Genomic DNA, 13,590 nt, shown 5'->3' with positions numbered 1-13,590 from the left:
ACAACAGGACATCCTGTGGTTAAATATAGTTGAGAGGAAGCCCCACTCGTCAGTTAGATGGTAACAGGTGACAACACAATATTGTATTGTATCTAGTTAAAAATCATCAATACAGAACATTCTTACCTTAGTTTCTGTGTCATTTTTATCTCTAAAGATTAAACTCTTGCAGTCCTCATTTACACAGATTTTCTCTTGATCTGAAAAAGGAAATACTATGATTTACAACCTACAACTCTCTTTCTACAGAGTTGTTGGTAGAAAAATAAGAAAGAGAATCATTGCTTGATTTGTAAAGTGGTATAATATAAACGATAAACTATTATCAGAAAATATCAGGACAAACTAAAGCTTAGGGGAATTGAGGAAAACTAATCATACTCTGCCATGACATGTGTGATCACTTTAGCTATGGGGCCTTGAATAGTGCTGCTCGGATACCCCTTTTCAAAATCCGGATCCGATTCGGATACCGAGATATCCGATCCGGGTCGGATATCCAATTTAAAAATTTTCCATTACGGATCCGGATCGGATATCCGACCTCAGTATCTGGGGTATCCGGCCGGATTCGGATATCTGGATAGAAAACATAGAAGTGGCCTTTAAATTGCTTTAAAAACGGTTTTTAGGGTAAATGAGGCATTTATCATCATTATTTTTTAAAGGGAAACACTAATTGATGATGTGAGGACTTAAAATCCCCCCCCCCAAAAAAAAATGGCTGTCAATTAACATCAGGCATAGGTTCCAGACAGTGGTCGTGCAGCCCACATTGTGTCCAAAGTCCAACCGCACAACTGGGACATGACAGTTTTCAGCCAAGACACCTCCAAAAAATTACGCAGCAATTGTGTTTTGGGTTAAATATAGGTGGTATCAGCACAGCAGCAGTGGCCTGTGGCACCCTGGCGGTGGGAGCTGCACAGGCAGCAGGGCCAGGGCAATGCAGCAGCAGCAGGTGTAACGTGTGCCAGGAGCATGCCGGACGTGGCACGTGTCACGTGGCACTTGGCACGTGTCACTTGGCACGTGTCAAGTGGCACTTGTCACGTGTCCCGTGGCACTGGTCATGCGGCACTTGGCATGTAGCACTTGGCACGTGTCACGTGCCACGTGTCACGTGCCACGTGACATGTGCCAAGTGCCACGTGCCAAATACAAGTGTCACGTGACTCGTGACACGTGCCAAGTGCCACGTGTCAATTGCAGCTTTTGGAGTTGGCAGCTTTCATCAATGCAAATAGGAAAACGCTGACAGTAGCTTTGAGAAGCCAACAGACACTGTTGTCATATTTTAAAGGCGTCCTGGAGGTATGCGCGTGACAGGAAGTGGACCATAATTCTTCACGCAGGAGAGGACAGGAAATGGACCATAATCCTCTGGGGATGTAATAATCGTCAAACGCTTTTAAATACCACAGCCTTCACAAATGCTATTAAAAGCTTTCTGACGACTAACGTCCCTCAATGAAAAGAGTTTGAACCTAACAAAATGCTAGACGACCTCAGACGTCCATGTGAACTGGCCCTTAATCTTATAAAAAAATGAATTCCAGACTGCAGCGCATTTTTTCTCAGGACATGCCAAATGGTAAAAATTATGCTTCTTTACAACCATGGTGGCAGTGCACAAAATAGGGTACAGAACATTCGCATATTCTGATGATTGTGCGATTGAGTTGTGGAGCAGGAATGATCATTTTAAAGCAGAATGAAACCCAGCATTTCTTCTTTGCTCTAATACATTATTTTACAGCATATTATATACTACCACCTTTTTGTTTTACAAGAACAGCATTCAAAGGGTTAAACACAAGAATTAGAAGCTCTGTGCTGGGAAAGCTGGAGGCATCTGAGCTGGAGATAATGTTATCTTGTGTTTACTTAATTGTATCAAGTGAGGAATGTGACACATTCCCTGACACTGCAGACTCTCCTGAACATAGTCAGACAACCAGAAAGCATTGCTGCTTGCATTAGAAGATGAATAAAGCAGTTATGAATAAAATGCAACTCAGCTCTCAGAGCAAAAAAAGTGTACTTTGAAAACTTGTAATTTCTAAATGAATAATAATACTTATGCATAAAAGCAAATATGATAACCGTATGACATAAGTAGGAAAACATGGATTTATTGAATATTATGTCAGGGTTTTATACTGCTTTAAGATCTCTATTAAAGAATTCTGCTACACAACCTTCAGCTGCTCTTGCACAAACTCTCTCAGCTAGAGCTTCCTCTTTGCAGTTCAGCAGAGAATTATGCTGGGGATACACGGTACGTTTCTGTACCGTGTATCGACCAGCTGATCCGGCCAGCTGATAATATTCATACAACGTAAAATCACAAAACACTGCGCTGATATAATACTATAGGGTGATGTATACAATCGGTGGTGCGCTGCTACAATTTCCATAGTTCAATTATTCACACATTAGCTGCGCTCATAAAAGTTCCAACAGACTATTTCTTAACCTCCTTGCCGGTTATCCCGAGCTCAGCTCGGGGTAACCTGCGCAGGAGGATTTCTCAGGCCCCGCTGGGCCGATTTGCATAATTTTTTTTCCCTACACGCAGCTAGCAGTTTGCTAGCTGCGTGTAATACGCGATCGCCGCCGCTCGCCGCCGATTCGCCGCTACCCGCCGCGCCGAGCCGCCCCCCCCGCCCCAGACCCCTGCGCAGCCTGGCCAATCAGTGCCAGGCAGCGCTAAGGGGCGGATCGGGGTTCCCTCTGACGTCACGACGTCTATGACGTCGGTGACGTCATCCCGCCCGGTCGCCATGGCAAGGGGAAGCCCTGCAGGAAATCCCGTTCTCAACGGGATTCCCTGCATACTCTGATCGCCGAAGGCGATCGGAGTGGGTGGGGGGATGCCGCCGCTTAGCGGCTATCATGTAGCGAGCCCTGGGCTCGCTACATGATTTAGAAAAAAAAAAAATTTAAAAAAAGTGCGGCGCTGCCTCCTTGCCGGATTTTTTAGACCGGCAAGGAGGTTAAATACAGCTGTAGTCCCAGGTTGCTCTCCACTCATACACAGGGAGGTTTTGCTGCCCGCTTCAGTGAGGAACCACCACCACACCCCACGCAGTGGCCACCCACCGCTATGTATTGACCGTCCCTCAACTAAGTGGGTCTCCAGCGCTTATGGGGTCATCTGGCCACCCCCTGTCATTCAGTGGAAATCCTCCTCCTGAGATTCAAGCTGTGGTCTGTTGGTCCTTAACACCTCAATAAAAGACATACCAGAGCTCCCATAGCGTAAAATTGTAAAACACTTTTAATTATAAAATGATAGCACACTTACAAGCCAAGCTGTGGTACTTCGCATAGAGTTTTTGTGGGCTCCACCCCAAACGTTGGCCGCCGGGTCGGCTTGCTGCGCTGTCTGTGCCTCCCACCTCTTGCCACGTCTGTTCCCACACTTGCTTGTTTGTAGGCCGCGTGCGCTTGACCAGTTTCATCGCTATATGCGACTCCTCAGAAGCATGTGCGGCCCCTTACTAAAAATTAATATATACCCTATGCAGACACGCTACCCTCCCACCCTAACCCGGACGTTGTATGTCCCATTATTCAATGCTCGCGCCGCTCGAGGATGGAACTTACCTCCCCATCTCCTTGGCTGCCACTCACAGATTCAGGACAACATCCGCCCAACTCGGACGTACGTGAGCCGCCCTGACGTCAGTTGGAACTTTTATGAGCGCAGCTAATGTGTGAATAGCTGATAATATTCAGCTGGCCCGATCATGCCGCTCGACCCACGCACGCTCGATTCCCGGGAATCGATCCGCACGCACGCGGGGACGCGGCGGGGGTCGATCCGGCGGCTAATCGAGCCGCCGGTCGACCCATCTATGCCCACCATTAGAGCCAAACATATCCAGCAAATGCTGCTTATGGTACTGTAAATCTCTTTATCAGCCTGAATACAAAAAAACATAGGAAAACAGCACTGGCATATGAGGTATACATTACCATCTGTTTGCCATAATCCTACGGCCGCCTTTACACACACTTCTTGTCCGGGCTGCATGCAACAAACATTGCAGTTGAGATAAAGGATGCATTTGAACAATATTACATTTGTATCTTTAGTTCAGACACTGAGGCAGCTCCATTCTCCTAACCTTAGGCCCCATTCACACTAGAACGTTTTGCCACACTAGAGCGTTTTGCCACGATTTTGGCAAAACGCTCAAATACTAGTGCTTTTTAAAAGCGCTAACGTTATGAAACCCTATGGGCCCGTTCTTACTTGGACGATTTGTGCTAATCGCCGCAAATCGCCCAAAAGCAGGCAAAAACTCAAAACGCAAATGCGTCGCCTGCACCATTTTCAGGCGATTTCCCGGCAATCGCGTTTCAGTGCTATAGAAGTGCTAGACGCGATCGCGCCAAAATCGCCGCAGTGTTCAGTGATTTTTCCGCGTGAATTCGCGGAAAAATCACTCCTGCAAGATGCCGGCAATTGAAAACGCAAGTGTGAATGGGGCCTAAGAGCCCTTTTACACTTAATGCGTTAGTACGCATTGGAATGCAATTTTTCCATAGCAGTGCATTGTGAATTTTTTTTGTTTGTTAAAGCACATATAGTGGGAACCGTGCCATAGGGTAATATGGGCATTACTTTGAAAATCAGTTTTCTTTCAGTTATAACGGAGAGCAACTGATTAAGTGTAAAAGGGGGCGAAGGCTGTAGACACACTATGAGCGCTTTCTGAGAGCCTTTCTGACCAGCAGAGTTTTTTGAGCGTTTTTTTTTTTTTTAAACTCTCCTATTGACTTTGGTAAAATTGCTGTGATCATGATTTTTCAAAAGAGGCAGTTCAATATTATTATATTTGTAACTTTGGTTCACACACTGAGGTAGCTCCATTCTCTCCACCTTAGAAGGCCAAAATCAGTCTCTTTTTAAAGGATCGCTGCGATTTTGACATTTCTAAATATTGCGGAGCACATAGCAATCTCTAGGCATAAGCAGGAAGATGGGGCATCCCGGAGTTTGAGGACGCCACATTATCTGATGGGGTACAAAACTGTCTCTCCATTTCCTGCTACTACCCTACAATAAAAAAGTGCTTTGTTTAAAAGATCCAGAATAGGGTATCAGTATGGTGCTGCGTGAACTCCAACCCTACTGGATTCACACGCTGGCGTCCACAGGTTCTGACCCCTGGAGTTTACACAGCACCATACTGATAACCTACTCTAAGACTTCAAAACAAAATGTGTTTTTTTTATTTTTATTTTGGGCTACCCTGTGATTCAGGTCTCTAATTGTAAGTCTTCCTTTTAACCAGTTTTTTTAGCCTATTAGGTACAGTTAGAATAAAAGTTTACATTTACATCCTTCTAATTGTATTTCATTCATTACTCTTGCATGCCGCCCCTTACACATCGGGATATCGTGGACAGGGGGGCTACACCGATATTGTGGTTACCACTATACTGTTTATTGTTGTTGATAATCATGATGGAGGATTGGGAGTGTCTTGAGGAACATGAGATCGGGAGCAACTCAGCACATTTTAATAATAATTAGATTGTGAGCTCTGCCCAGAAGACCTTCTGGACCACTACAACAGAAAAGCACATAGTTCAAGTGATCTAAATTTAAATAGGTGCATGCATGGTTCAGAAAACACAGAAGCCAAAAGATCAGAAGCGCTGTCAAGCAAACTACTATTTTAAACCCAGATAGCAAAACGGCTGCTAATTACACTAATTTCCAATTCTCTTTATTCAACCTTCATTCCCCCCCACCCCCACCCCACCCCACCCACCACCACCACCACCCCACCGACCACCACCACCACCACCCCACCCACCACCACCACCACCCCACCCACCACCACCACCACCACCCACCACCACCCCCACCCCACCCCACCCACCACCACCACCACCCCACCGACCACCACCACCACCCCACCCCCAACCACCACCACCACCACCACCACCCCACCCACCACCACCACCACCACCCACCACCACCCCACCGACCACCACCACCACCCCACCGACCACCACCACCACCACCCACCACCACCACCACCCCACCGACCACCACCACCACCCCACCGACCACCACCACCACCACCCACCACCACCACCACCCCACCGACCACCACCACCACCCCACCCACCACCACCACCACCACCCACCACCACCACCACCCCAACCACCACCACCACCAAGGCCTTCCTTGGCTCCCTTCTTTTCCTAATAATGCACCAAAGAAGCAATTGCTGTATATCACATATTATCCACATAGTTCCAGTAGACAGACACAGACAGCCGCACACCTTGCAAACCCCTCATATAACCTTTTTGTTTAGACCAAAGTGTAATGCACATCTCCATCTGTATTTCAGTAACAAAACAAAAAAAAAGCTGACTAATAATGTATTTGTGTTTCTATTTGTCAGATCGATGAATTATTTATGCTTTTAGAAATGTTTCTCTGTTGTCAGCTTTTCTTCTCTAAATTCATCTGAGTTAAGGCATATTAAAAAGCACTTAAACAACTCATTCATTATTAAAGACAAATCTATTTCCACAGATATTTCAAATAGGTAAATATGTAACGAAATATTTTGACATGTGCCCCTGACATCCCATGAGTTGATCATTTCTCATATTTTTATTTACTGTCTTAAAGAGAACCTGAAGTGAGAGGTATGTGAGTGAAGGCTGCCATAGTTATATCCTTTTGAACAATACCAGTTGCCTGTCAGCCCTGCTGATCTTTTTGTAGTGTCTGAATTACCTGAAACAAGCATGTGGTTAATCAGTCAGATTTCAGTCAGTAACACCTAATCTGCTGCATGGTTGTTCAGGGTCTATGGCTAAAAGTATTAGATGCAGAGAATCAGCCACACTGCCAGGCAACTGGTATTGCTTAAAAGCCTTTATATCCCTCTCACTACATGTTTCCCTTAAAGGTGCATACACATGCCATACCCTAGTAAATGACTGAGTGGATCTGTTAGAAACAGTCTTCTCAGTCTGCCAACAGCTGTACACACGTGCTACTGTCGGCAGAACGTCCGCCCAGCGGCAGGGTTTGATGGACCCGTCGTTTGCTACAGTATGGTGTGTGTAGGTACTTTAAAGAGAAACTCCAACCAAGAATTTAACTTTATCCCAATCAGTAGCTGATACCCCCTTTTACATGAGAAATCTATTGCTTTTCACAAACAGACCATCAGGGGGTGCTGTATGACTGATATTGTGGTTAAACCCCTCCCACAAGAAGCTCTAAGGACCGAGGTACTGTTGGCAGTTTCCTGTCTGTGAACCTTGTTACATTGTGGGAAATGGCTGTTTACAGCTATCTCCAACTGCCAAAACAGCTAGCAGCAGCTACATCACCTGCCTACAGTAAAAATGTCACCATGTAATAAATCTCAGAATGTAAATCGGGGAGAGGAAAGATTTACAATGAGCAAACACTGACTAAATCATTTATACATAATTATTGAAAAAATGAAGCACTTTTTTTTATTTCATTATTTTCACTGGAGTTCCTCTTTACGTGGATATCCTGATTTTTCTGTGCTTGTTGCCTAATGCTGGCCACAAATTGGTACAATGCAAATTGATCTGGTAGATCCAAAGAATTTAACCTAGCCATACACTATGGAGATTTGAACAGGTGACAAGGAGAGGAATACAAAGGCACTATAGTACCCAGAGCCTTCTCCCTCCTTGGGTAATTATCTGTTTTTTTAATTTCAAAATTGCTACAGGTTTGCTTTAATTCTGCTTAACACGGTTTATTGCATACACTCCTATGTCTGTTGCATTGCAATGGACGATATCTTTGCATCACACCGTGATCTGTGATATTCCTATGGGGCTATTATGTTGATTGCGGCGTGATGTGGCTGGCAGGTTTTTTATTTCAAAATTGCTTCAGGCTCAGAATGTAATACACTGCATGCAATGTATTGTATTCTGCTCTACTACTCGTCGTGCTGCTTATTGTAGTTTATTGCATACGCCCCATAGTGTGAAAGAAGCCTAAGAGTTCAGAAGATATAGTCGCAGATCTGAGGGCACAGAAAAGTGACTATGGGCTCTGAATATTTAACAAATTTTGAATTCACTCCCCCTTAGATGCCCTTATCACTAACCTTCACTCATTTCTAAAATTCATTTTCTAAATAAACACATGCTTATAAGAGTTTGGAATAAATGACTTACTTTCCCCGTGTCCATTTTCCTGTAGGAGAAAGTCACTTGTAGGCTGGCATGGAGTCCATGTTAATAATTAATAAAGCTATTCTGCATGTGGGGATATCAGGTTTATGCAGTTTTGTTTCCATGCTTAGAGCAGTGCAAGCGTGAAGAGCAATTTGAGCTATTCTCCTTGCAGTGGCGTAGCAATAGGGGTTGCAGAGATAACAATCGCATCGGGGCCCTTGGGCCAAAGGGGCCCTTCCTTAACCAAAGTATTAACTGTTTATTGGTCCTGTGGTGGTAATAACCACTTTTATAGATGCTTTGAATAGTAGATATCATTAACGAACTGTTCCCCATCCCCTTCTTGCACCTCTAATACTGTGTAAGACCTTGGCAGGGTTTGTTGCGCCGTAGCAAGTGTTACGTATAGAGTGCTTGTTGGGGCCAAATGTAAAACTCGCACCACGCCCCATAGCTCCATAGCTACGCCACTGTCTCCTTGCTCTGTTTAATTGGAGAGCCAAAGATACTAATATTTATGGACAACAAGGGCATTGCTCACACTATGGGCCATACGCAACTTGAGGTGATAAGAGAGGGGCTTATCACCTGTAAAGCCCCGTATACACGCTTGATTAAAGTTGGCTAAGGCAGGCAATAATGACCACCTCAGCCGATAATCTGGTGTTTGTAGAGTAGCCCTCAATCACTGCCCTGCAAGCGATCCACCAGGCAGATCAAGATTGGCCGAGCAGTGGCCGAACACCCCACCCACCACTCTGTGGGCCCCATCGCCTCCCCCAAATAGCAACAAAATGCGTCTTCGGGTCTGTACACTGCTGGCCCAGCGATGTAGCCTAAGGTATCAGGTCCTGGTACCTGATGGGCGACAGGTGTGTACGGGCCTTTGCATGTCAGGACTTTGCATCTTATTCCGATTGCTATCCGATTGACAGTGTAAACAGATCCTAAGAATCATATAGGCTAACACAATATCAGTTTACTGTACGTTTTTACGTTTCACTGTGATCTGGCAAAAAGTTTGATTTTACCTAACTGTGTGAACCGAGTCTTAGGGCCAATAAGGCTATTCAGATGCATTTTGCATTTAGGAGCTTACCAGCTATGAAACAGGTGCCGAATAGGCAAACTATTGATTTCTCCTTGGATAGAGATTGAGGAGCAGAGATTGCTTTCCCAGCTTAGGGCTTGTTCCCGTCTTAAAGCTATGGGCAACGCAGGTGGCAATGCACAGCATTGCGTTGCTCAATGGTTTTTCCCTATGCAGTTGCAAAAATGCATGCAACCATGGGCGTGCACTTTCTGATGTCCCTGTGGATCGTATTGCATTGCATTTCTGAAAACATTGCTAAATCGTACAGATGGAAATAAGACCTAATAGCGTGTGATTCTGAAATTAACACATATATTAGATCAATGAGAGTTTAATGGGGATCAATATATGAGTTTAAGTAATATGAAACTCAGCATTTCTTCTTTGCTCTAAAAGATTATTTACAGCATAAAATCTACTACCACAAAAAAAATTGTAGCAGAACAGCATTCAAACAGTTAAACACACCACTTTGTTCCTCAGCGGAAAGCTCCTTGCTTAAGTGGGCAGCTTCTGGCCACGTCATCTGAAGAAGTGATAGCAACTTTTGTTTACATTCCTTTGTCAGATACATTTAATAAACATTAGCAAATTGTGAAACTGTGCTTTACTGAGCAGAGAAGCAGTAAGAGCTGAGCAGTGATCACTGGATAGATTTTAATATATAAATACAGCAGCTATGCAATAAAATCCAATGACAGCTTTCAGAGCAGATAAACTGTACTTTGCGGATTTGTAATTTGTAGACAGATGATATAACTTGTGCACAAAAGCAAATATGATAACTGTATGGGTAATAAAAAATAGGAAAACACATTTTTATTTAATGTTATGTCAGAGTTTTATTCCACTTTTCAATAGAAAAACAAATGTCATTCAAAAAGTAAAAACTTCACAAACCATAAGAGTCAGATAAAGACATTACTCTCAGTGGCATATGGTTATCCACAGTAAGCCACTAGAGATCAGACAATACATTCTCAAACGATTATATTATCCAAGGTCTAGCACTTTCTACCTGTTTTGTGAAGAAACCTTCACTTCCTCAGGAGGCGTTCCACCTTTGGTTGGGCAGTTTTTTTCCTCTATAGGTCCACAGATCAGCGTGGAATATACTTGGACAACAGAAATCTCCAGCTTTGATGTGAAATTACTCCATCCACTATCAATCCAGTCATAAGTATGTTGCTTAAAGTTAACTGTCGGGCACAAAATCAATTCTTTATTTTTATCTAGTAAAAAAAAGTAATAAGGATGCTAACCAGGCAATCGAAAAGTTAAAAATCACTATTACTTTTCTTGTTGATAAATGATCAGTCCCCAGTTTACCTGACTCTTATTTGGTACATTGCCACGCAAAGGAAGTTGCAGGGCATGCTGGGTTGTCTTTTTTTTTTTTTTGCTTCGTTACTTTCCTCTCAGTCTTAGAAACTAATGCAGCCTGATTGGCTGAAGCCTCTTTCCCTCCTGTTTTCCCCTACCACACCTCGGTTCCTCTCTGATTGGCCAATATTTCTCATGCTGAGACAATGCACTTTCTACTGCAGAGCTGGGTGGGAGTGCCTGAAGACAGGGAGGAGGGCGAGCAATGCATACACAATCAGGCAGAGGAGAGTAAGGGAGGAAATTACATCAGGATTGGCTTCAAGATAGACACAGTTAAAACAAGGATTCGTAAGAAGGATTTTCTCTTTTTTTTACTATAGTGAAATCAAAATCAAAATGTGGCCAGTGCAATACATATGTTATGTAAGTAGAGCAAGTATTTATCTACTTATATATGTGTTTTGTTTTTTTCTGAGATAGTATTGCTGACAGCTCCTTTTTAAATAGAACCAGGGAAACAGAGTAGCAAATACATCTCCAAATCCTTCATCACATTTATTAGGCGCTATAACATCAGGGCACAAAGCGTTTCCCTGGTTTATTTCCTTGTAAACAATGCCAGTTGCCTGGCAACCCTGTTGATCTTCTGGCATTAGTGACTGAGTCAAACCCCTGGAGCAAGCACATGCGTTATCCGGTAAAACCTGAGACCTTCCGTGTAAAACTTAGAAACAGGAAGAGGCAGCCTTGTGTGGTTACCACACACAAACTTGGGACTATATCGCTGTGAAGTGAGACTACGAACCAGGGCCGGTTCTAGATTTTTTGCTACCTGAGGCAAACTTGTGAGGATGTGCACCCCCCAGATATGTATAAAGCTTTTATATCCCCCCCCCCCCCCCATCTAGGTACACTTTAAATAGAAACTGAGGTGAGAGCGATATAGAGGCTGCCATACTTATTTCCTTTTAAACAATACTAGTTGCCTGGCAGGCCTCCTGATCCTGTGTCTCTAATACTATTAGCCAAAGACCCTGAGCAAGCATATGCAGATCAGGTACTCTGACTCAGCTGACTCGGGTATTACTGGATTAGCCATATGCTTGTTCCAGGGTTTTGACACTATGTGTGCCAGAAGATCAACAGGGCTGCCAGGCAACTGGCATTGTTTACAAAGAAATAAATATGGCAGCCTCCATGTCACTCTCACATCGGGGTCCCTTCAAATTACTGTAGACTGAAACTGCTATGCATTCTCAACTTTAGCCACAAGATGGTGCCAGTGGAATTGGAAATGTGATTTCTGAATGGTCCTGTGCAGTGAATGTATCTATTTTGCTTCCAGTAGATTAGGAACTATTCGTTTCAAAAGTTAGCTAGCTGATGTCTTAGACTGAGCTAATGTCCCTCCCGCGCTGGTATTTGCTCCTGTTCTATAGGGGTGCCAAGGCTTCCTCTCACAATCATTTCCCGATTCTGACAGATTTATGCTTTCTGAGAAGTGTCTTTCCAATTTCTGCTCTTTTGTACAAATAACCACTGATGTTTTTAACTTTTTATTTATTTATTTTTTTACAGGAAAACGATATGAGACTCTTTTCTTAGCTACTAATGTTCTATTTTTTAGCTGTCATACACATACAGTGCATCATCTCATAAGGTTTGCTTTAAAGCTGGGTGCACTACAGTGCATTTATAGTGTATCCTGTGCAAATACGCTGGACTCCCCGTGTGCTGATTGCAGCCAGTCACACTACTTACATAGCTACGTAGTTACAGTAGTTTGGTTGAAAAAAGACATCTGTCCATCAAGTCCAAGCAGAAAATAAATAAATACATTAAATAATCATCCAGGAACCACTGCTATACCTGTAGGTGACAACACAAGGGAATGCATCGTTTTGTAACTAAGACCCTGGCTTTTTACTTAGCTGTAGGGATAGCAATGGTGCCTGGATGATTGATCCATGTGAATGCCTTTGAGTGAATATATGCATGTGAGTGTGCAAAGAGTTAACTGTCTTTGCCATTTTTTTCGTTGTCTGTTCTGTGAATTGGACAATTCTTCAAGCAACTGTGAACTGACACTGAGCCTTATGGAATCCAATCTAGAGGCTTTGCAATATTAGTTTGTAATGTGTCCTTACATTTTGTATAGTGTATGGATTGACCTGCCCCCTTTTCTCTTGTTTAATTTTATTGCAGTCTGCTGCTGGCGTTTGAAGGAAATTTGTCTATTAGGATTCAAACAGCATTAAATGGTGCCATTTAATGGCGCATGCGTTACATGTAAAAAAAAACATTACCGAGCATGTGCAACACACACAACGCCACAAATGTATTGCTAAACGCACAGCATGCAGCACTTTCTAAATATTGCTCCACGTTACACACAACAAAACGTGTGCACTGTGAATGTCGCACAGACTTAGTAATGCTGTGCGTTAGTCTGCGTTGGAACATTTTCTAAAGTGCGACTTTAACATCGCACTGTGAAAGATGCCTAAAGGTAGCGATATTCTAATACTGGAATTTGATAAAATAATACTTACCAATATTTTATTATGGCTAAACCTAACTGTACTCTCTCACACAGAACCCTTCCCTGGTGGCACCTAACCCTTAGACCCCCTCCCCCGGTGATTCCTAACCCTAAGACACCCCCCCCCCCCCCCCGGTTGTGGCTAGGTGCTTAACCCTAAAACCCCGCCGATGGTGCCTAACCCTAAGACCCCCTCTCCCTGTTGGTGCCTAAACCTAACCCCCCTGGGGGCGCCTAACACTAAATCCCCCTCCTAAAGCTAACCCCTCTCTTCCACTCTGCGCCCGCTATGTAATGCCGCAATTTTGTTATCCAAAAGCCAATTTTGTTTTCCGAAAGCCTGTCTGCCGAAATTGCACCCTCTTGCTCCTAATTGGGCTCCTCCAGGTGCCGAAATTTACCTTCATATCG

Source organism: Hyperolius riggenbachi, chromosome 3 (genome assembly GCF_040937935.1).
Source record: "Hyperolius riggenbachi isolate aHypRig1 chromosome 3, aHypRig1.pri, whole genome shotgun sequence".
Classification (NCBI taxonomy): Eukaryota; Metazoa; Chordata; class Amphibia; order Anura; family Hyperoliidae; genus Hyperolius; species Hyperolius riggenbachi.
The sequence above is the reverse complement of the archived record's forward strand: the minus strand, read 5'-3'. Positions refer to the sequence as shown.